Here is a 25,052-nt window from a genome sequence, read left to right on the forward strand (position 1 = left end):
TGCAAGCTCTCTCCATTCAGGAACCCTTCATGCAGTTCAAACAGGACAGGGTGGTGCTGAGGACGAATCCTAAGTTCATACCGAAAGCGCCTTCAGACTTTCACCTCAACGAGCCGGTGGTTCTACGGTCCTTCTTTGCAAACCCTGCCACGGCAGCAGAAAGGACACTCCACTCTCTGGATCTCAAAAGGTGTCTTAAGTTTTACATGGACAAAACAAAGAGCTTCAGGAAGTCATCACAACTATTTGTGGCCTACAGTAGGCCAAGGTTGGGTATGCCTCTAACAAAACAGAGCATTTCAAGGTGGATCCCTTCGGCAATAGCATTCTGCCATGACGGGGCCGGACGGCCTTTGACAGACAGGGTGGAAGCGCACTCCACCAGAGCGATGTCCACATCAGCAGCGCTGTTCGCTGGAATGCCGATTTTGGACATCTGCAGAGCGGCGACGTGGAAGTCACCGCACACCTTCTCCAGACACTACTGCCTTGATGCCGAACTTACGAAGGATGCGGCAGTGGGCCAGGCGGTGCTTCGCCATCTATTCCAGTGAGGTGAGCCTTCCAACATCCCGCCATCCTGGTATGCACATTCTTTACTGAGTTACTGTTTTGACGTATGCCAATGTTTCAAACTGATATGATAATAGTTGTATTATCTCAAATATCTTTATGGCATGTTACTTCAGAAATGTGCATAATGTATTGCTAACTACTCTGATTGAGGCATGTGAATCTATGAAAGACACCCCTAATACTGGATAAGAAACGCGTTACTTACCTGTAACAGCAGTTATCCAGTATTGGTGTCTTTCATAGATTCACATGCAACCCTCCCGCCTCCCCTGGAAGGACTCACATCTCTCTCTAACTATATTACGCCTACCTAGCTTGGTGCGTACGAAAATCTGAGGGACTGAGGCTCCTGCCAGGAAGGTTCTAGAGGGAGGTGATAGCTGATTGGCTGACTCTAAGAGTTTGGTCCTTTTTACATAAGGACTAGGATAGGCTGCTAAGGGGAGGCCCTTAGGCCTATTTTTCTCTATGTATGTCTATAGGACATTACTTTTTTATGTACCGGAGGCTCCCGTCTCGACGACGGGGAATGATTCAGGCATGTGAATCTATGAAAGACACCAATACTGGATAACTGCTGTTACAGGTAAGTAACGCGTTTCTTGTCGCTCATCCTACAAGGGCCACTCCAGGGGCTATTCGTCTGATAGCCAATCCACCTCTTACAAGGCTCCCACCCAATCCACCTTCACCAGAGGTTATCAGAGAGGAGGATACAGAGGCAACAATAACAAGAGCAGAGGCAAGACTAACAACACCTGCTCTGCCTCCACCCCTGCCCAATGACTTCCCTCCGCTTCCCCCGGACCATTCCACTCCGGTCGGGGGAAGACTACAACAGTCCCTTCCTGTCTGGACCAACATCACACAGACAGGTGGGTGCGACAAATAGTGCAGTCAGGTTACTGTCTCGAACTTACCTCTACCCCCCACAAACATTCCACCCAAACAGTGTCCAATATCAACAGAACATTTGTCACTCCTGAAACAAGAGGTAATTTCCTTACTACAAAAAAGTGCAATAGAACTGGTTCCCTGGCATCAACAAAACACGGGAGTTTACTCCCTGTATTTTCTCATACCAAAGAAAGACTGCTCTCTGAGACCTATGCTGTACCTCAGGCCAATAAACCTATGCATACAATCAGACCATTTCCACATGGTCACACTTCAGCAGGTCCTCCCTCTACTTTCACCGGGCGAATTCCTGGATACCTTAGATCTCAAGGGCGCCTATTTCCATATTCCCATTCACGCAGCTCACAGAAAATATCTGAGGTTTGTAGTGGACGGGCAGCACTATCAATTCAAAGTACTCCCTTTCGGAGTCACAACAGCACCACGGGTATTCACAAAGTGCCTAGCGGTAGTCGCAGCCCATCTAAGAAGACAACACATTCACGTCTTCCCATACTTCGACGACCGGCTCATAAAAGCCAGCTCGTACAACCAGTGTGTTCATCACACTCACGCTACTATCCAATTACTCCACGACATGGGGTTCACAATAATCCACACCAAGTCTCATCTGCAACCCTCTCACACGCAACAGTACCTCGGCGCCACAATAGACGCCTCAAAAGCGCTAGCCTATCCCAGTCCAGCCAGGATAGCAAGCATTCTCTCTCTCCTCACCAAATTTCAGCCGCATCACTCTCTTCCAGCTCGACTGTTCATGCAGTTCATAGGGATGATAGCCTCTTGCATATTCATAGTGCCTCACGCAAGACTCCAGATGCGTCCCATACAAGAGTTCTTAGCACGCCAATGGAACCAGGCTCAAGGTCAGCTAACAGATTTGGTGTTGGTAGATGGCCGCACTTATCGCTCTCTGCAGTGGTGGAACACCAAAAACCTTTCCAAAGGGCGACCGTTCCTAGAGCCAGTTCCTCAAATTGTCATGACAGCGGACGCATCGCTCTCCGGCTGGGGAGCTCATTTATTACATCACACCATGCAGGGCAGGTGGACACCTCAACAAAAGTTATTCCACATCAACCACCTGGAGTTACTAGCCATATTCCTCGCCTTAAAAGCATTCCAATATCAGGCAAGACTTTCCTAGTCCGCATGGACAACATGACAGCCATCTACTACATACAGAAACAAGGCGGGATACACACTCTGCAGCTCTCTCAGCTAGCACAGAACATATGGAGATAGGCTATACCTCAGAACATTTTTCTCCTAGCCCAACATGTCCCAGGAGTCCAAAACACCATAGCCGATCTGTTAAGTCGTCAAACGCAACAGATCCACGAGTGGGAACTTCATCCACAAGTTCTTCAACCATTCTTCAAATGTGGGGGCAACCACAGATAGACCTCTTCCCCACCCACGAAAACGCCAAATGCCCAAGCTTTGCCGCCAGATACCCACACCCATTGGCCAAAGGCAAAGCGATATGGATGAACTGGTCAAGCAGATTTGCGTACGCCTTTCCGCCTCTCCCACTCATACCACTGGTGGTGCGCAAACTATGGCAACACTCACTGACTCTCATTCTAGTTGCTCCAACTTGGGCCAGACAACCGTGGTACACCACATTACTGGAACTGTCCGTAGTTCTGCACCAAAGATTACACCTATTACCACGCCTCTTAACCCAGAACCTTGGAGAGATCAGACACCCGGACCCAGCTCAGCTCAACCTTGCGATCTGGCTCCTGAAATCTTACAATTCGGTTACCTTAACCTTCCTCCTGACTGTATGAACGTCATTAAGGAAGCTAGACATCCTACCACTAGAGCCTGCTATGCAGCCAAGTGGAAACGATTTGTGATATATTGTCATAACAATAACATCAATCCCCTAGATGTGTCTATCCAACACATCATAGGCTACCTACTACACCTACAAAGGTGCAACTTAGCCTATACGTCTATTAGGCTACACCCTGCTGCCATAGCAGCATATCTACAAAATAGACAACATTTACCACTATTCAGGGTACCTGCCATCAAAGCCTATATGGAAGGACTCAAAAGGATAATTCCTCCCAGAGTTCCACCCTCACCTGTGTGGAATTTAAACATCGTTGTCACAAGACTAATGGGACCTCCCTTTGAACCTCTACATAAATGTGAGCTACAATTCTTAACATGGAAGGTTGCTTTCCTAGTGGCCATTACTTCTCTAAGAAGAGTTAGTGAGCTACAGGCACTAACTATTCAGGAACCTTTCTTACAAATCCATCACAATAAGATTGTTCTCCGAACTAATCCTAAATTCCTCCCTAAAGTCATTTCTCCATTCCACCTCAATCAATCTGTGGAGTTGCCCGTATTCTTCTCGCAACCACACACAGCTTTTTGTTTCTTTCTCACCACCACACAAAGGCAATCTCATATCAAAGTCCAGGATAGCCAGATGGATTGTTAAATGCATACAAATTTGCTACCACAAAGCAAAACATACTTTAACTGTTCCTCCTAGAGCCCACTCTACAAGAAAAATAGGAGCTTCTATGGCATTTTTAGGGAACATTCCCTTAGATGACATCTGCAGAGCAGCTATATGGTCTACACCGCACACGTTCACAAAACACTATTGTGTAGATGTGCAATCAAAACATCAAGCTAGTGTGGGCCAAGCTGTACTCAAAACACTATTTCAGACTACTGCAACAGATACTGGTGGCCGCAGATAAGAAGGGGGACTGCTATACAATCAATGCATAGTGTTTAATCTGCAGCTCATATGCCTTGAACGGGAAATGCTACTTAGCAGTATGCATCTGTTCTTGGCATGTACAGCTGCAGATCTACACACGCCCACCCGCCTCCCCGACTTCCTCTATCTGTTCCAGTATTATCTTATTTAGATACAGCATACAAGTGGCATCTTCCTGTTTCTTACAAAGCTCCATCATTTCCCTGCTGGCGAAAAACAATCTGAGGATGGAGCCGATGCCCATGCGCACTATGATCCTAAGGAGGAGTCACCTATCTTCTGACTTCCAAAGACTTTCCAGGACAAAAACAAGTGCAAACATCCGGGCCCAACACCAGATGGTGATCTATGCATAGTGTGTAGATCTGCAGCTCTACATGGCAAGAACAGATGCATACTGGTAAGTAGCATGTCCCTTTTATTAGTTGGTGTGGATCTTCTTATTGAGTCGTGTCTCATTTATTGACCAGTGTGTGTTTTTTCAGATGTCTTGCACTCCTCTGATGAGCCTAAGGCTGCTCGACCGCAATAACCCCTAGAAGAGGACCTTGGGATTGCCATAGCAAGCCATTGTCCACTTACAAGGGCTCCCCTGGACTCTTTACACAATATCTCATTTTGATATATCATCTAAAGAGCCAGCTTCCTAAGTGAAAATATTGGTCAGTAATGTAGTTATTTTATCTGCACGTTTGACCATGTTTCTAATGGGAAAATCTTATACATTCACCCTAACCACACCTCTTAGGCCTACAAACTGTACAAAAAGGTTCAGGCTTTCACAGATTTGATTGCCAGCTATGCAGGCATTGATAATGGACTTAAACTGGGGATCAAGCCTGACCATAGTGACACCCCCTTCTCCTAAAACTCCTCCCCTCCGTCTCTGCTAACCCTTTGTTGGAAGGCGGGCCTCGGGGGGTCGGAGAGACCACCCAGAGGGGCCCCCCACACTGCACGAAGTAGCCGAGCGCTGCTGAGAAGCCTCCGGGGAGAGGTCCTTCTCCTATAACGTACTAGCACAGTAACACCACCACACAGGACTCAAGGGGATTCAGCAAGACGAGCAGTTCTTTATCAGTACTTATGAAGTTACAATTATCAATATTTACAAGGGGGGGGATCGAGGCATCCACAAGAGTCTCAAAGTCTTTGGTAGGGACGGGGTAGCGGGACAGTCTTTAGCAGCAGCTTGGTACGAGGGTACCTGGGGCCCAGTTCTTATCCCCACGCTGGAGGGCCTCCGGATCTCGGAGGGGTCGAGCCGCGACGGCGTCAGCAGGGCTCTGGTGTTCAGTCCGTGGAGTTCGAGCCGCGACCAGGTCAGCAGGGTTCTTACGGTGTCTTGGTTCAGCTCGAGCCGCAACGACGTCAGCAGTGCTCCGAGGGAGGTTTCAGCGAGGTTGGACCGCGACAGCGTCAGCAGGGCTCCGATGTTCCGTGAGGCTTCGTGACCTCAATAAGGGGGAGCCGCGACGCAGTCAGCAGGGCTCGTGGTAGAGTTTCAAGCAAGAGTTCTTCTCCGTTGGGTCGGCCGCGATTCAATCAGCAGGGCTCTCGACTCCGGGATACAACTGCGGTCCTGTTGCAGGGTCGCCCCAGATATAGGTCTGGAGCCCTTTGGTGTCCGGACCCTTGCGCCCGGGGGGGCGGAGAGGCCGGGCTGGGAGAGGCCAGACGCCCAGCGGGAGAGGCACCAGGCCCAGGAGAGCTGGGGGGCAATCGCACCTGGGTGTGGGAGGACGGTTGGGGGTCCCATCGATACTGCCCTCCGCCGGGAGTGGGGAAGTGTCCACGTGGTACCCCCTGGCCAGTTGTTGGTGCCTGGATGTCGGGGCTGGCTGGGGCCGAGGCCGGGTTGAGCGGGGTCACGTAGGCTGGCGCGCAGAGTTACGTACAATCCAAAATGGAGGAGCCCCAAGGTGCAGGGGACCTCGTGCGGCTTGGCGAGGGGGAACAGGACCACGCCACGAGGCCGGCTCCAACAAGCGTCCCCCCCAGCTGAAGGCAGGGAGAGTCACCCATCTTCTTGGGGATTCTCCTCGTCGAGGCGGAAGAAGCGGGATAGGCCGTCGGCGTTGGCGTGGTCATTGCCGGGCCGGTGTTCGACGGAAAAGTCCATCCCTTGTAGCGAGATGGACCACCGCAGCAGCTTGGGGTTCTCGCCTCTCATCTGCATTAACCACCGCAAGGGCCGGTGGTCGGTTTGAACCCGGAAGTGGGTGCCGAAGAGATAGGGCCGGAGCTTCTTGAGGGCCCACACGACAGCGAAGGCCTCTCGCTCGATGGTGCTCCACCGCTGTTCCCGGGGCAATAGCCGTCGGCTGAGGAAGGCCACGGGTCTGTCGTGTCCCTCCGCGTCTGCCTGGGACAGGACGGCCCCAATTCCATATTCGGAGGCGTCCGTTTGCACAACGAACTCCTTGCTGTAGTCGGGGGCCTGTAGCACGGGGGCAGTGCACATCGCCGTCTTGAGAGTCTCGAAGGCCGACTGGCAGCGGGGTGTCCAGTGCACCTTCTTGGGCTGCTTCTTGGTCGTGAGCTCTGTGAGGGGGCCAACAATGCTCCCATAGTCTTTGATGAATCGCCGGTAGTACCCGGTGAGGCCCAGGAAGGCCCGGACAGCTGTCTGGGTGGTGGGGGGTTCCCAGGCCTGGATGGCATCAACTTTTGGTTGGAGGGGAGCCACCTGACCGCTCCCCACCTGATGGCCCAGATAAGTCACCGATCCTTGACCTATCTGGCACTTGCTGGCCTTGATCGTGAGCCCGGCCCTTTGGAGGGCGGCCAGGACTGCCTTGAGGTGCCCCAGGTGCTCAGCCCAGTGGTTGCTGTACACGGCAATGTCATCCAAGTAAGCCGCGCTGAAGGCCTCTAGCCCGGCCAGAACCTTGTTCACCAGTCTCTGGAAGGTGGCCGGGGCGTTCTTCATGCCGAAGGGCATCACCCGAAAGTGGTAGTGCCCATCAGGGGTGGAGAAAGCGGATCTCTCTCGGGCACCGGGGGTGAGCTGGATCTGCCAGTACCCGGCAGTGAGGTCAAAAGTACTCAGGTAGCAGGCTGCTCCTAAACGGTCGATGAGCTCGTCGGCCCGGGGAAGGGGATGGGCATCGGTCTTGGTAACAGCATTCAGACCCCGGTAGTCCACACAAAATCGTAGCTCCGGGGGATTGCCTGGGGCGGCGGCCTTCGGCACCAGGACGAAGGGACTGGCCCACGGGCTGTCGGAGGGCTCGATGACCCCGAGGGCCAGCATCTTTGCCACCTCGCCCTGGATGCAGGCCCGCACCCGGTCGGGCACTCTGTAGGCTAGGTGTCGCACGGGGGGACTGTCCCCAGTGTCGACGTCGTGGACGCACCATGGGGTCACCCCCGGAGTGAGGGAGAAGAGGGCTGCAAAGGGCTGCAACAGCTGCTGACAGTCGTGGCGCTGTTCCGGGGTCAGGGAGGAGGCGAGTTGAACGCCTTCGATGGACCCATCGTGGTCGCTGATCCGCAGGAGGTCGGGTAGGGGCTCGGAGTCGTCTTCGCCCCCATCGTCGGTTGCCAGTAGCAGGCTCAGTTCGGTCCGAGCAAAGTGGGGTTTGAGCCGGTTAGCATGTAGGACTCTAGGTCAATTAGGTAGGTGACGGGGCTCTTCTTCTCCACCACCTTGAAGGGCCCAGTCCATTTGTCCTGGAGGGCGCAGGGGTCAACCGGTGCCATGACCCAGACTTGCTGGCCTGGCTCAAACTCAATGGTAGAGGCGTTCCGATCATACCATTGCTTCATGTCCTCCTGGCTGGCCTCGAGGTTGGCTTCGGCCAGGGCTCGGAACCTGCGGGTCTGGTTTCGTAGGGTCAGGAGGTATCGGTAGACGTTGGGAGGGGCATCTTGGGGCTTCGTCTCCCAGCCCTCCTTGACCAGGCTGATGGGTCCGCGGACCGGATGCCCATACAACAGTTCGAAAGGGCTGAACCCCAGGGACTTCTGCGGGACCTCCCGATAGGCAAACAGGAGGCACGGCAGCAGGACATCCCATCTCCGCCTTAGGGGCTCTTCCAGGCCCTGGATCATTCCCTTTAAGGTTCTATTGAACCGCTCGACCAGTCCGTTCCCCTGAGGGTGGTATGGGGTGGTGAATTTGTACGTGACCCCGCACTGCTGCCACAGGGACCGCATGTATTTAGAGATGAAGTTCGTACCCCGGTCGCTCACCACTTCTCGGGGGAATCCCACTCTCGAGAAGATCCCCATTAGGGCCCGGCCCACCACGGGGGCCATCACAGTCCGAAGCGGGATAGCCTCAGGGTACCTGGTTGCGTGGTCCACGAGGACCAGGATGAAGCGGTGACCCAGGGCGGTCCGGGGGTCCAGGGGCCCTACAATGTCTATCCCGACCCGTTCGAACGGGGTGTTGACTGTTGGAAAGGGCTGGAGGGGGGCTTTGACCCGTCCCCCCGCCTTCCCGCTGGCTTGGCAGGTCTGACAGGACCGGCAGTGGTTGTCCACGTCTCTCCGTATCCGGGGCCAGTAGAAGTGGGTCACCAGGCGGCTGTAGGTTTTGTCCTGCCCCAGGTGCCCGGCGAGGGGCACATCATGCGCTAGGTTAAGGAGGAACTCCCGGAATCGGAGGGGGACCACCAGCACGCGACTGGCCCCCAGTTCCGCAATCTTCTATTCGCTGTACAGCAGGCCCTCCGCCCAATAGACCCAGTGTGTTCCGGTCTGGTCACCGTTGGCCTGCGAGGACGCCTGCTGTCGGACCCCTTCGAGGGAGGGGCAGGTCTTCTGTTCCTGCTGGAACTGCTCTCGGGTGGGACCCCCGTCGTGGCGCCATTGGGCAAGCTCTGGGAGCGCTTCGAGAGAGGCGATTTCGTCTGGGGAGGGTTCGGTGGATCCGGTATCAGCGTCCGCTTCTCCCTCGCTGGAGGCGGGTGGTGGCGCGGGCCCCTCGGGCCTGGTGGGGTCGGATGCTACGGGCGAGCGTGGGGCCTGGGTGGCCATGGACCGGGTAGTGGCGCAGGCCCATTCTGGTAGCCCCAACATTCGGAGGTGCTCTCGCCGCTCCACCTGAGCCCAGGGAGAACTCTCTAGGTCATTCCCCATACACCTTTAGTATGCCCGTCACCCCTCCCCATTCGAAGGGGACCTGGGCCATCTGGCACATGCTTTCGCTGTTGTCGGCCGTCCGGACGGGGCATAGTACATTGGGCAGGATCTGTTCACCAGGTGGCAGCGGACAGCGGTGACACTGGCTCCGGTGTCACGGAGGGCCTCGGCCCGTCGTCCATTGATAGTGACCCACTGTTGGTACTTCTGGGTGTTGCTCGGGATGGGTGTTCGGGGCACCATTTCTCGGCTGCCCAGGCAGACCAGGGACATGGCCGCCGGCTCCCACTGAGTGGTTCCTCTGTCGAGGGGTTCTTCCTCTTCCTCCTCTTCCCACAGGGCGGCAGCCGCCAGCTCGCGGGGCGGGGGCCCGCCGGCCCCACTTCTTCGGTTTATGGGGCAGGCCGGGTCGCTGGCATAGTGTCCGGTTTGTTGGCAGCCGTAGCAGGTTATCGAGGGCCGGGGTCCGGTCCGTGCCGGGGCCGTCCCTCTTCGGGCCAGGCTCGGGGAGAGGTGTTGCTGAGGCGGCCCTCGAGGCGGACTTCGGGGTGGCCCGGCGGGGATGTCCCGATTCCGGTTCGACCCTCCTCCTCCGCCGCGCTGGCGGGGAGGTCCGGTGGTGTTTCTCTGGTACTCCCCCATCGAGTTCCGGGGGACTCGGGTGTTGACCCATCGATCGGCCTCAGCGGCGAGCTTCCGCGGTTCCGTCAGCTTGCTGTCGAGGAGGTGTTGTCTTAGCTCCACGAAGCAGTTGTTGGAGAGGTGTTCCCAAATAATGAGGTCGACCAGCTGCCCATAGGTGGTGACCTTGCTACCCTTGATCCATCCTTCTAGGGCCCTGCTGAAGAAGTCCACATATTCTACCCACGTGGTACCGGGGATTTTTTTGCAGTCTCTGAAACGCTGGCGGTACATTTCCGCGGTTAGTCCGTAGCGGGCGAGCAGGGCCTCCTTCATATGGTCGTAGGAGGTCACCACCTCTTCTGGTAGCTGGAGCAGGGTGTCTAGGCCCTCACTAAGGAACCGCCCCCACAGGCCAGCACCCCAATCCTTCCGGGGCACCCGATGGGAGGTCATGGCCACCTCGTACGCTGAACCACTGCTGGATGTCGTCATTTTTATAGTATTCTTTGACGACATCTTTGGGGATATGCACCTTGGCTTCGGTGGAGGGTGGAGCGTCTCTATGACTGGGGGTGCCGGTCTCCCCCTTCTGGGCCTTGAGTTCGAGTTCTTTGAGGCCCGCTCGTGTTCAAGGGTCAACCTTTTTTCTTCCAATTCTCGATGCCGCTTTTTCTCCTCTATCTCTTCCTGCAGCCGTAGCTGTTCTATGGCCATTTTCTTTTCGGCCAGCCGGAGTTCGCCGTCCAGCCGAAGTCGTGCAAGCTCTAGTTCGTGGGTCCGGACCTTCTCCCGCGCTTGTATTTCCTCCACGGAGAGGCCGGTTCCCAGGCTGTTTCTCCCTTCGTTTGCCGGGGTCGGTGCGGGTGGTGTGGCTGCATTTAGGGGCAGGGGCCCTTCGTTCTGGGAGGGGTCCGCCTCGGACTCTATCCAGGTTCTCAGGGCTTTCTGCATCTCTTCCTTGGTACCTAGGCCGGTGGTTGCAATGCCCTTGTCTTTGCAGAACTGTTTTAACTCTTTGTGAGTATACTCTTCCAACCGTTCTGGTTGGAACTCCATGGTCGCGGTGGTTTCCTGGTTGCTCATGGTCTCTGTTCGTCTGGATGGATAGCGAGTGGGTTACTTGCTTGTACGAACTGCGTTCGGCTCGGATCCCGTCGCTGGCCACCAAATGTTGGAAGGCGGGCCTCGGGGGGTCGGAGAGACCACCCAGAGGGGCCCCCCACACTGCACGAAGTAGCCGAGCGCTGCTGAGAAGCCTCCGGGGAGAGGTCCTTCTCCTATAACGTACTAGCACAGTAACACCACCACACAGGACTCAAGGGGATTCAGCAAGACGAGCAGTTCTTTATCAGTACTTATGAAGTTACGATTATCAATATTTACAAGGGAGGGGATTGAGGGATCCACAAGAGTCTCAAAGTCTTTGGTAGGGACGGGGTAGCGGGACAGTCTTTAGCAGCAGCTTGGTACGAGGGTACCTGGGGCCCAGTTCTTATCCCCATGCTGGAGGGCCTCCGGATCTCGGAGGGGTCGAGCCGCGATGGCGTCAGCAGGGCTCTGGTGTTCAGTCCGTGGAGTTCGAGCCGCGACCAGGTCAGCAGGGCTCTTGCGGTGTCTTGGTTCAGCTCGAGCCGCGACGACGTCAGCAGGGCTCCGAGGGAGGTTTCAGCGAGGTTGGGCCGCGACAGGCTTCGTGACCTCAATAAGGGGGAGCCGCGACGCAGTCAGCAGGGCTCGTGGTAGATTTTCAAGCAAGAGTTCTTCTCCGTTGGGTCGGCCGCGATTCAATCAGCAGGGCTCTCGACTCCGGGATACAACTGCGGTCCTGTTGCAGGGTCGCCCCAGATATAGGTCTGGAGCCCTTTGATGTCCGGACCCTTGCGCCCGGGGGGCGGAGAGGCCGGGCTGGGAGAGGCCAGACGCCCAGCGGGAGAGGCACCAGGCCCAGGAGAGCTGGGGGGCGATCGCACCTGGGTGTGGGAGGACGGTTGGGGGTCCCATCGATACTGCCCTCCGCCGGGAGTGGGGAAGTGTCCACGTGGTACCCCCTGGCCAGTTGTTGGTGTCTGGATGTCGGGGCTGGCTGGGGCTGAGGCCGGGTTGAGCGGGGTCACGTAGGCTGGCGCGCAGAGTTACGTACAATCCAAAATGGAGGAGCCCCGAGGTGCAGGGGACCTCGTGCGGCTTGGCGAGGGGGAACAGGACCACGCCACGAGGCCGGCTCCAACACCCTTTTAATGGTTTGAGGTTTACTGTATCCTCTCTATATACTCCAAAACTGAATGCCTTGTGAGGAAGGGTCGCCACACAAAGTTGACCCCAGTGAATCTTGAAGACAACCAAAGTCAACTAGAGTGCAGTCCTATGGGCTAACATTAGCCCAGGTCTGATTTTATAAAGAATAGTGTAGGCCTGAACACAAAATATGCTTGGGGTTGTATATCTAGCCCAGAAGGTCTAAAAAAGCTTCCACGTGATGTATCTTAATTCTAACGGATTTATATACCTAGATGTAATTAAATGTCTGTCTTCCTAAAAGCAGTGGCACTTGACTGCCCATTGTTAATGAGTCATTTACTGTCATTCATCTTCAGTATTTGATTATCCAACCCCAGCCTCCTCCAGAGCTTGCTGCTCTCGGGGGCCTGAAACAATGCACATCCTGGGACGAGGTGCCAAGCCTCCTCACTCAGGATGGGCAGGGTCCACGAATGGGAAGCTTCAAAGGCTTGCCGCCTTTGTGAGCTTCCCCAGGCCACTTGCTGCTTTCAGCAACTGGTCCCCACTGGTTCTGACCCCGCCTTGCTTGGGAGAACCGGCGGGAAAAACAAGTGAGTTAGAGAGGTGTGCTCACCTCTGCCAACTCCACCCCTAAGGTGGGGTAGGTGAGGTAAATCACAAATTTCAGTCCCTGCCATCTTGCAGATGGGGAAACCAGCCAACCAGAGTGAGGCATATTCCCCCCTTCAACTGGAAGGTGGCATAATAAGGGGTGTACCCACCCCAAGGAAGAGACCCATTGGTCCCAACCTTTACTTGTAACACCCCTAAATCTAGTATTTTGGGGGCACCCCAAACCTTGCTTCCTCAGACAAGAAAGCAGAAGAAGGACCGAACAGCCGTGCCGAAGCTAACAAGAAGAGGACGCCCACTGACTTGTCCCCAGCCCTTCTGGTCTGTCCCCACCTCGAACCTACAGAAGTGAAACCCCGGTGTGTCCAGCAGCCTCAAGAACCCCGAGGACCTTCCCAGCCTTCAAAAGAAAAGACTCTGTCTCCTGTGAACAACTGATTTGTTCACCAACAGACTCCAGCTCCGGCAGGATCTGCGAGTCTGCACCACCCTGCACCCGACTCCCACGGCCCAGGTTCGAGTGGCCCAACACCAAGAGCAGGTCTCCCATGCGATCCTAACCCAAGATCCGGTGACCCCTGACCTGCCTCAAACCAACACCTGCAGCCTCAATCCAGAAGGCCTCCCCAACCGCGACAAGGAGCTGGTAAGAAGATCCGACCCTAAAAGACACTCCTGCACCCAACGCCCCACGGCCTTGGGTGGCCCAACCAACGGTGTCTAGCCAACACCCAGCATCCCAACTTACCTCTCCAAGTGGTGGTTGCACCCAGAAGACCTTTGTCCCCGAGTCAGCAGTTCTTTTGCAAACCGTAGACTCCTCATTGAAAGCTCTGCACCCGGCCGCCCCAGTACAGCTGAGGGTTCATCTTTTGTGCTAGCCTAAACCCACATTTGCCCTGAGCTTAAGTTCAGGAGCTTGACCCTCGGGGACCCACGAGTCTACCCCCAGAATACCAACTCCCACAACCGAATACTTACCTTTGAACCAATAACCCTATTTTCCTCCATAGGATTACATTGACTGTTTTTGTGTGAAAAGTTAATAAGTGTGAAGTTGGAAAATCTAAGAAACCGTTTAAACCTGTAACTGAATAACAAAAACTTTTACTTACCTGTTTACAGGAAATGTCCCAGTGCATTATCCAGGTATACTGCACTGTCTAAGAAAAGTAATCTGTGAAGTAATCTACTTGACATTCTACTAAAAAGCCAATACAAAGTATCTGTACAATCTATCAAAGCATTGCATTACTAGTAGTTCTACTGTAATCAAATCAAAAGTATATATACCTGAAGGAACTGAATATCAACAAACAGTGCGGACATTATGTATATGTTAATAACATCAGAGGACCGATAAGTTGTTGGAAATGTCTGGTACAGATACCTTTTGACGACCCTTCCTAAACAAGGGAGCTTGTAAAAGAAGCCTGTCATCAGGCGCTCATTAGGGGGGGCTTAATTAATGCGCGTTCCTTAGTCAGACATGCTTTAGATATTAAAGAACTGATCATGGATAATGAATTAGACTTTTTATGCATTACGGAAACTTGGTTAAAGGAGGACTGTAATCCGGATATTGCGGTCGCCTTGCCCCCCAACTTCACTATGTGTAGGAAAGACAGAGAGGATGGCAGGGGAGGGGGAGTAGCCATTATACACAGAGAGACCTTGCTATGGAAGACCTTTATCCTACAAGGGCTAAAAGGAGCAGAAAACATGAGCTTCTGCTGTACTATAAAAAAATTGCTTTTTTTAAATCATTTTATTTTTCAAAATAAAATTGACAACAAAGAAAAACAAAGCATAGACACAGTTCAACCACACACAGCCTTCTGCAGCATATCCAATAGGGACATACCAAGCATATGCCGTAGGAGAATTCAAGGAATAATCAGTAAATGAGTGTATTATGCAAACAGTAAAGCAATCATATCGACAAAACATGCCATAGCGCCCTATCCTGCGCATCGTCGTGTGCAATAGGGAGAGGTAGAGGGGAGGGTAGGGGGGACAAGGGCAGACCCTACCCAGCAGAGATAGCACAGTACCGCTAGCTCTCAAGAGGTGGGGGTGACCCCCTACGGGGACGTTGCCCCTCCCTGCCCCGCAAGCGCAGGTGTCGATCTCTGGGCTAAGTACAGGGCCCAGAAATTTTTAGGTCTATTGCGGGGCGGCAATAATTCACTGTAAATTTCGGTTTGTGTACAACAGTAAAGCATGTCTCTAGTCCACTGAGTCAGAGTCGGCGTCGGGCCGCGTAGCCAACAAACCGCTACACATCTCCTTGCCAGCAGCAGCGCCATATCCACAAGACGCCTATGTGTCTTGGGCAGTGGTAGGGAATAGCCTAGTAGGGCAAGAAGCGGGTCAGGGGACAGGGACAAGTCTGTTACGCGGTTGACCTCCAAGAATACGTCACCCCAGAAGTGGGCAATCCCCGGGCAGGTCCAAGCCACATGGAAAAAATCAGCTGTAGGCTCCCCGCATCTATCACATTGGGGGCTGTCACATAGGCCAAAGCGGTGCAACCTCTCCGGTGTATGGTAGACCCGGTTGAGAAATTTAAAGTGAACCAGTCTATGGCGCCCATTAAGTGAGATTCGTTTAGTACTCAGGCAACAATAACTCCACTTATCATCGGTCAAATCGACCTGCAAATCTCGTTGCCAGGCCAGCCGAGGCTTCATGTATGCGCTGTCTCTAGCAGTTAACGTGGAGTGGTAAATTCTGGAGACCAACTTAGCCGGTGACTGAGCTTTGATGATGGAGGTCAAGATCGGGATCTTTGGGGGTTCCGCCATATCGTCCCCCAGTAGGTCCCGAAGAGCGTGTCTGACTCTGTGAAATTGAAAAAGCGCGAGGGGGGTGACGACTGTATCCCCCTCCGCAACATCCTTCAGGGAACGCGCAGTACCGTTCTCAAACAGGTCCCCCATGGTATATAAATGAAGAGATTGCAGTGCAAGGAGGACACCTCTGTCCCTACAGGGCGCCAGCCAGCTGCACCAGTCCAAGCGGGCTAATGGAGCATACAGAATGTTACCGGCGTGGGCTGCCAGTATATAGTGCCAGGCGTGTACAACCTAGATGAGGGAGTCCATTATGCCCGTACGCCTGTCGCAAGGCGAAAACAGCAAGGCCGGCAGAGGCCTGGGATCGGCAACGATAGACTCAATTAGCAAGTGTGGTATGTCCGAGGGACCATGTATCCAGTAATGTGCATGTGTGGCTTGGGCAGCTCTATAGTACAATTCCAAGTCGGGGGCACTAAGGCCTCCCATCGCATATTGGAGCGTCAGAATCCTCCAGGCAACGCGCGGTTCTGCTGTACTATAAATAATTCCTTTTCTGGGGCTTTGTTATATCGCTGTCCAGGTAACAGTAATTTCTTCCTGGATTCACTAGGGTATGCTCTCAGTGAAGCATTACTTAGATATTCAAATTTTTCATTGCTTGGAGATGTTAACTTGCATTTTGAATGTAATAACAGCCCAGGAGTTTAATCTTTCCTGGAAATGGTCACCCTACTTGGCATGAACCAAGTTGTTCAGGGACCAACACATAGAGCAAGACATACGTTGGATGCCATTTGCACCAACCTCCCGTCACTTCAGATAGAAAATCCAATCCCACAGGTGTGGTCTGATCACTGCTTTATTCCTTTTGCCTTTTTAATCCCTTAGAAGGACTGTGCAGTCATGAACAATAACACGGGTGCACCGAGGCGGAAATGGCATTTATTAGCCGCTAATCCTTCCTTATTAGCAACAGCCCAAGATACGGTTCCAACACTTACGGGGGAACCGGGAGAGGATTCGCATAGGTTCCATAATTGGATAACATCTATAGGTAAGGAACTAGATCCCCTTAAGTGCTCTGCTCGCATACTAAAAGAAAAATCCACAATGATCCTTGGCTTTCAAAAGAGCTGGCGGAACTTCATCTGCATTGCAAACAACTTGAACGCAAATTGAGAAGGGGATATGAAGTAACCAATTTGCAAACCTTCAAAATGTTTAGGAAACAATATCACTTGGCTATTAAAATGGCTGAAAAAGAATATTTCCATAATTGAATAACTATGGCAAAGCACAACCAAAAAGAAATATTCAAAAGCTTTGCATTCTGAGATCCCCCTCGTCCCTTATGCTATGTAATGAAATCGTACTTTACTTTGAAAACAAGATTAAGGAATTTTGAGATCCATAGCCCCCCAGACTTAACCGAGGGAAAGGTGCTAGACCATAGAACGGACAGCTCTGTCCTTCAAGCCTTCCAAACTGCCTCACTAGCTCAGACTAAAGAGGCGATATTAGCCTGTAAATCAGGCTCTCTATTGGACGCATGCCCCCCGACTTTTTTACATCATATTATCGATGTTGTGAATCCTGTGATCAACATCGTGAATTCCTCCCTAGCTACCGGCATAGTACCGGATGAATGGAAATTTGCCGTTGTGAAGCCACTTAAAAAAACCAGAATGTAGACTCATCTAATTTATCCAATTATAGGCCTATATCCCTGTTACCAATTTTAGGTAAGATCACAGAGAGAATAGTTTATAAAGAACTCTCTAGTTTTTCGGAGTCCACTCTGATCTTTCATCCCCGTCAATCTGGATTCCGCTCAAAACATTCGATAGAATCAGCGTTACTCGAGATATCGGACACCCTGAAATTAATAACGGACAGTGGCAGGAAGGCAGTCTTGATTCTTTTAGATCTGTCTGCCACATTTGATACCATTTCGCATAATATCCTGCTAGCAAGACTGAGATCTTATGGCATTTCTGACTTCGCATTGGCATAGATTACATCTTTTCTGTCAAATAGAAAGCAGGTTGGTTTTTAGGATCCTTTCTAACGTCGGAACATACCGTTACTACAGGTGTCCCACAGGGGGCTTCTCTTAGTCCTCTTTTATTTAACATATATATAGCCCCACTCATTAAGTTGATCTCGACTTTTGGGATCGAAATTACATCTTATGCTGATGATACCCAGCTGATTCTGTCACTGGAGGAGAAATCCACGAGAGCTGAAGAAAATTTCAAAGCTTGTTTTACGGCAGTCATCAAATGGATGAAAAATAACCATCTCTGCTGTAATACTGATAAGACCGAAATCCTTCCGATCGGAAAAAACAACTCTTTCCAACCAAAGGATTGGTGGCCAGATGATACTGCAGCCCCCCATCAACGGTGGAGGTTGCAAAAAATCTGGGAGTATGGTTTGACTGTTCCCTTTCTTTTAAACCGCATGTCCTAAAGGTAACAGGGACCTGTTTTGGTCTCATCAAAACTTTGAAAAAATTATTTAATTTGATCCCGCTTGTCGTGAGGAAAACAGTAGCAGTGGCTCTTATATTATCACGGCTGGACTACTGTAATAGCCTCCTGGCAGGGATTGATAAAGCTACCCTGAGGAGACTACAAGTGGTACAGCACGCAGCAGCCAGATTGGTCCTAGGGCTTCCTCGTAGTGCATCTGCCTCTGCCGCCCTGAAGACCCTTCACTGGCTCCCGATTCATAAAAGAATTTTGTTTAAATTACTATTGACAACGTTCAGAGCATTTTGCCGCTTGGGTCCTGTATACCTCTCTACAAGAGTCAAACCATATATCACAACGAGGACACTTAGATCTAGCTCTGCAAATCTACTTAAGGTTTCTGGCTTCAAATTGTCAACCAAAGGAGGAAAATCGGCAACGGTATTGGGGGTAAAGGCCTGGACTTGCATGCCAAAGGAACTTGGAGCGACAGAACAGGAAGAGCAGTTTAGAAAGGCTCTAAAGACTTGGATTTTTGGAAAAGCAGACACCAGCTGTCTGGCCCTGATTTAGCTTTCAAACTGATACAGCTGACTTTAGTTATCTACAGCGCCAGGAGACTCCGTTAGGATTGACAGTTGCGCTATATAAGCTATACTTTTCATTTCATTTCATATACAACTGCAATACAAACTGTTGGCAAACTGATTATTACTGCAAAGTACTTATCACTTACCTGTGCCAGGCTTGCTTGGTTCTAGGAAATAAAATAACTAAAATAATATTTTTATACAAACAACATTGGTCTGAGTTCAGTCTTTGAGTGTGTGACAATCATTTGCTAATTGAGTGTGTCCAACAAATGCTTAACACTATCCTCCGATACAGCCTTACTGCCCGACCACACTACCACAAAGAGAGTAAGGTGCTATCTACTTTTACCTCTGCATACCTTTAGGGTTCAACTGGACTCTGTGCACACTATCACTTTGGTATAGTATATTCAGAGCCAGCTTCCTACAATTGTGCTTCACACAAGCACATGTATCCTTTTTGGTTGAAGAATTGGCATGCCTGGTTCTTTTGCTATATAGTATTTGTGTATATCAACCAATACTGCAGTTATCCAGTAGTAGGGTATCTTTCCTAGTTTCACATGCCTTAATCATTCCCGTCGTCGGGATGGGAGTCCCTGGTACATAAATAAAGTAATGTCCCATTAGACATATATAGTAATAGGCCAATGGCCTCACATTAGTAACAACTCCATGTCCTTTTGTAAAAAGGACCAAACTCTAGAGAAGAGCCAATCGGCTATCACCAACCTCTGGAACCCACCTGGAAGGAGCTCTAGTCCCTCAGATTTTCTACCACATGTCGTGCTAAGGGAGTCTCCCCTGAGCTCTGCTCAGTTTTCCTTCATTTCTGGATTTCCACTGATGTTTTCTTCAGGACTCTCTTCATGGCAGATACTCCTAAGAAAGGCCTTTTTAAGCCCTGCGCTTCCTGTGGTAAAAAGAGTCTTCATTTTGATGACCAACACAAAAACTGCCTCTATTGTCTTTACCCGGACCACTCCTCAAAGGACTGTAAGGTATGTCATACCTTTTCTTCAAAGACCCTTAAAGATCGGGAGGGACGCCTTCTAATTTGGCTGTAGAGGTTTAAGGATAAAGACCAAGTCCTGTCTTCTGAGGAGAGTGAAGGCTGCTCTACATCTTCAAAATCCTCTCAGAAAAGGCCCAGAGTTGCTTCTCCAGGACCTTCGTCGCAGCCCCCTCAAAAGAAGACGCACAAAAACTCTTCAGAGGCTCCCCTTAAGGCTTTCCCATCAATGGTTTCTCCACAGGAGGTCCCTCATACCTTTAAAAAGCCTGGTTCCACCTCGTCGACGACGACTTCGTCGACGGTGAAAAAATCCCCATCTACACCTGTGGGGATAACTTCGTCGTCGACGACGACGTCTCCACCTCTTTTGCATCTTCTGCCTCGTCGACGGCTACTAAACCAGTGTTGTCGAAGATAAAAATTAAAAAGTCATTGTCGATCACTACTCAATGTAGACGAAGAGTGTTTCCTCGAAGTCTATCCCGTCGACGACGACCCCGTCGATGACTGCTCCGTCGACGACACTGTTGACGAGGGCTCCGTCGACGAGAACACCGCCGACGACACCGTCGACGAGGGCTTCGTCGACCGGGACCTTTGTCGACGTTCCCTTCAATGGTGCCAGTTGGTGCTTCACTGTCAACGACTACACAGACGACGGAGTCGTCGATGACGCCAGAGTCCAAAGTGGAGAGTGCGTATGTCCATTTCAAAATCACAAAACGCACATTGACACCTGCCCTGACTTCTCCTAGCAGGGTCCAGAAGTTACCTCCGACTCACCTTTTGGAAGAGGAGGAAGATTCAGACGATGGTGGTATGTTCGGAGCTGCCACAAGTCCTTCCGAACTCCACGTCAAGTACCAAGAGAGTTCGGACTATGACGAACAAGAACCAGAAGACCAGCCATATTATCCTGATGACAGCCATCCTCCCCAATCTCCCATGGTTTGTCCGCCCGCGTCTTTTGTTTCTGACCTCCAATTTCTGATTTCTGACTACAAACAGAGATTTCCTACTTCTGCTACGTCTCCTGTTCCGGTAGTCTCTCCGCCGTCAAGGCTGCAGCCTACACATCTTCCTCCACTGTCTGTGCTGGTCATGCCACCGCCTCCAACTTCCACAGATGATGAGGATGACGAGCAACAAGAGGAGGGAGAACTTCATGATTCTCAATCGACTCATGATGAGTGGGATGATTATGAAATCCCTTGTCCAGCGTCTCCGGTGCCTACTCAAGCTGATTCGCCTCCGGAGGATATCGGGGGTTTTCATAATGTCTTGGAAAGAGCCGCACAGCGTTTCCAGATCCCTATGCCTTCTCACCAACAAGATTGTTTCCTTTACGACTTCAAAGAACCTTTCAAAAAGTCTGTACAATCAGTCCTTATTATTGACTACATCTGGGATCAGGGTGTAAAAATAATGCACAATCCATCTTCGATTCCTCCAGTGTTGCCTCAGCTGGACAAAAAATACAGAGCTCCGGACACTGCTCCAGCCTGCCTTACCGGACATCCAAAGCTCACTCAGGCTGCTCAGAAAAAAATCTAGAAACCCTGCTGCCCCACTGTCTGCTCCTCCTGACAAAGAAGGCAGACTACTTGATAATATTGGAAAACGTTTTTCTTCGATGTCTGCATTGACAGTACGTGCGTCAAATTCTTTAGCGTTATTAGGGCGCTATAACAGGCAGATGTGGGCGGACATTGCTCCATACTTGGGAGCCTTGCCGGATGACTCGAGGAAAGAAGCAAAGAAGATCTTGCTGGAGGGCGAACGTTCGGCTTCCGAGATCGATTGTGCGATGGATATCGCCTCTACTGGTTTTCGTCAACTAGCTGGCGCTGCTGTACTACGACGCCAAGGTTGGCTTAGGGCAACTTCATTCCGGCGGAAGTCCAGACAAAGATTCTGGACATGCCCTACGATGGTCAGCTTCTCTTTGGCCCGCATATTGATGAGGCTCTTCAGGGTATAAAAAAGGATACTGACACAGCTAGGGCTTTGGGTAACCTTCAATTTAAAAAAAAAAAAAACTTTTCATGGCTCAAGGGGTAGAGGTCAATCTTCCACCAGAGGAAGTTACCAACAATATCAGCCTTCCTATTCCTCCTCCAACCAACAATATCGGCCACAGTACCAACAACAGCAATCATCTTACCTTAAAACCTCCTTTCGAGGAAAAGGAGGGCGACAGAAGGACGCTGCTCGGCGGCAATGACTTTCCTCTACCGTCGATCCCCATCTCCTCTCCACCCTTCAAAGTTGGAGGAAGGGTTACCCACTTCCTAAACAATTGGAAACAAATAACAACGAATCGCTAGGTTCTTCAAATGATACAGTTTGGACATTCACTAGAGTTTATTCACACTCCTCCCCAGACCCCTCCTCACCCTATGCTTCACAAAAATCTCCACCCGTTGCTCCTGGAACTTTCACTCATGCTCCAGAAGGGAGCTATAGAAAGTGTTCCTCTTCGTCAGCGGGGGAAAGGGTTTTACTCCCGTTTTTTCCTGGTGTGCAAAAAGGAGGAGAAATGGAGACCAATCCTGGACTTGAGAAGTCTCAACAAATTTTTAAAGAAACAGTAGTTTCACATGGTTACCATCCAAGAAGTGCTGCACCTTCTCAAAGCAAACGACTACATGGTGTCTTTGGATCTTCAGGATGCCTATTTCCATATCCATATCCACAGAAACCACAAAAAATTCCTGAGGTTCGCCGTGGCAGGCAGACATTACCAGTTCCGAGTCCTGCCGTTTGGACTCAAGTCGGCTCCACGCATTTTTACGAAATGCCTCTCTCCAGTGGTAGCATATCTCAGACAGCAACACCATCAGGTCTTTCCCTATCTCGACGACTGGCTCGTCAAGGTTCCTTCTCTGGACGGCGCGACCAGGCCTTCCGACGCCTGTCTGCAGCTTTTCAGTCGCCTAGGACTCCCTCTGAATCAGGATAAGTCCGTTCTCCAGCCTTCTCAGCAGATAACCTTTCTGGGTGCTACTCTCGACACAACCCAGAATTAAGGCTTTCCCATCACAAGAGCGACAGAACAAACTTCTTCATTTGGCAAGTCACATAAAATCCATGAAGTCTCTCTCGGTACGCATCTTCAAATCCCTTCTCGGAATGATGTCATCCTGTATTCTGCTTGTTCCTTACTGTCGCCTCCACAAGCGCCCTCTCCAGGAAGCACTGTCGGCTCAATGGATTCAATCCGAAGGATCCTTTGACGATGTCATTCAAGTGACCCCTCAGATGGTCACTGCTCTGTAGTGGTGGACTCGTCCACTGAATCTTTCGCAAGGTCTGCCTTTCTTGCTCCAGGCTTCTCCACAGGTCATCACAAGAGATGCGTCCCTGGAGGGTTGGGGACCTTTCCTCCAGAAACTTCAAATCAGCGGGAAGTGGTCTCCTGCTGAACGAAAGCTTCACATAAACCTCCTCGAGCTACAAGCTGTCTATCTGGCTCTCCTGGCGTTCCTTCCCAGGATCAAAGGTTCTCTAGTGCCTGTCCGGACGGACAATACTACGACGATGCACTACCTGACCAAGCAGGGAGGGACTAGTTCCCTGACACTATCTCACTAATCTCAAAAGATCTGGAACTGGTTACTCCATCACAACATTTCCCTTCGAGCGGAATATGTTCCAGGTACAGACAACGTACTGGCTGATTCTCTAAGCAGGCAAAAAACAACATGCCACGAATGGGAGTTGAACCAGCGGACTCTCGACCGCATATTCTCCCAATGGGGTACTCCTCTCCTGGACCTATTTGCTACCAAACAGAACGCCAAATGCCAAAATTACGCAAGCTGGCATCCCCAACGAGGATCTCTAGGGAATGCATTTTCGATTGCGTGATTCAACGTCTTTGCTTACGCTTTTCCACCGATTACCCTGATTCCCAGGGTCCTCAGGAAAATGAAGACAGAACCCTGCACGCTAATCCTAATAGCTCCGGCGTGGCCGCGTCAGCATTGGTTCACGGAGCTCCATCTTCTCTCTCTGGAGCCGCCGATCTCTTTGAAATCGTTTCCCACTCTCCTCACAATGAACCGGGAGCAAGTCCTACATCCGGATCCAGCATCTCTCAAGTTATCGGCTTGGCTCCTGAGTTGCAAGAGTATCTTTCTTGGAAGACAGCACTCCTTCTAGCCCTTACCTCTGCCAGGTGTGTAAGTGAGCTCCATGCATTCTCAGTTCAAGATCCTTTTCTTCAGTTCAAACATGACAGGGTCATACTGCGGACTAATCCTAAATTCGTGCCCAAAGTCCTGTCAGACTTTCACCTCAATGAACCTATAGTCTTATGGACCTTTTTTCCGAATCCTCAAACGGCGGCAGAAAGAACTCTACACTCTCTAGACCTTAAACGCTGCCTTAAATTCTATCTTCACAGGACAAAATCGTTCCGCAAATCCAACCAACTCTTTGTGGCTTACAGTCGACCTAGGAAATGTCTTCCACTGACTAAACAAAGTATCTCTCGTTGGATCTCTGGAGCTATTACTTTTTGTCATCAGCAAGCGGGCCACCCCTTGCGTTACACGGTTCGAGCCCATTCCACTAGAGCGATGTCTACTTCCATGGTACTCTTTGCGGGTGTCCCTATCACAGACATTTGCAGAGCGGCAAAATGGAAGACGCCGCATACATTTACCAAGCATTACTGCTTGGATACGGAACTCATGAAGGATGCTGCGGTGGTACAGGCGGTGTTGCGACATCTATTTCGCTAGAGGTGAGCCCTTTTTTCATCCCACCATCCTTTCTTTTATACGCACATTTCTATATTGTGTTCCATAATGGTTTCTTTGATTGACCTTTGGTACTTTCTATGTTTTACATTGATATGTTATTATCTGATGAATTTTTATATGCTGTACCATCCGAAATGTGCTTATCATTGCTTACTACTCTGATTCAGGCATGTGAATCTATGAAAGATACCCTAATACTGGATAAGAAATGCGTTACTTACCTGTAACTGCAGTTATCCAGTATTGGTATCTTTCATAGATTCACATGCAACTCACCCGCCTCCCCTGGAAGGGCTCACCTAGTTCTCTCAGTGATACACCTTCTTAGCACTGTGCTTCCGAAAATCTGAGGGACTAGAGCTCTTTCCAGGTGGGTTCCAGAGGGTGCTGATAGCTGATTGGCTCTTCTCTAGAGTTTGGTCCTTTTTACAAAAGGACATGGAGTTGTTACTAATGTGAGACCCTTGGCCTATTACTATATATGTCTAATGGGACATTACTTTATTTATGTACTGGGGACTCCCATCCCGACGACGGGGAATGATTCAGGCATGTGAATCTATGAAAGATACCAATACTGGAT

At 51.1% G+C, this 25,052-nt stretch overlaps 1 pseudogene across 1 annotated transcript in view; it reads left to right on the top strand.

The window, feature by feature from the left end:
• Window positions 1-25,052, top strand: part of LOC146866936 (lysine-specific demethylase 5B-like) — a 504,610-nt pseudogene that overhangs the window by 325,652 nt on the left and 153,906 nt on the right. The gene's annotated exons all lie outside the window — the stretch shown is intronic.

Source organism: Triturus cristatus, chromosome 1_2, assembly GCF_964204655.1.
Source record: "Triturus cristatus chromosome 1_2, aTriCri1.1, whole genome shotgun sequence".
Classification (NCBI taxonomy): domain Eukaryota; kingdom Metazoa; phylum Chordata; class Amphibia; order Caudata; family Salamandridae; genus Triturus; species Triturus cristatus.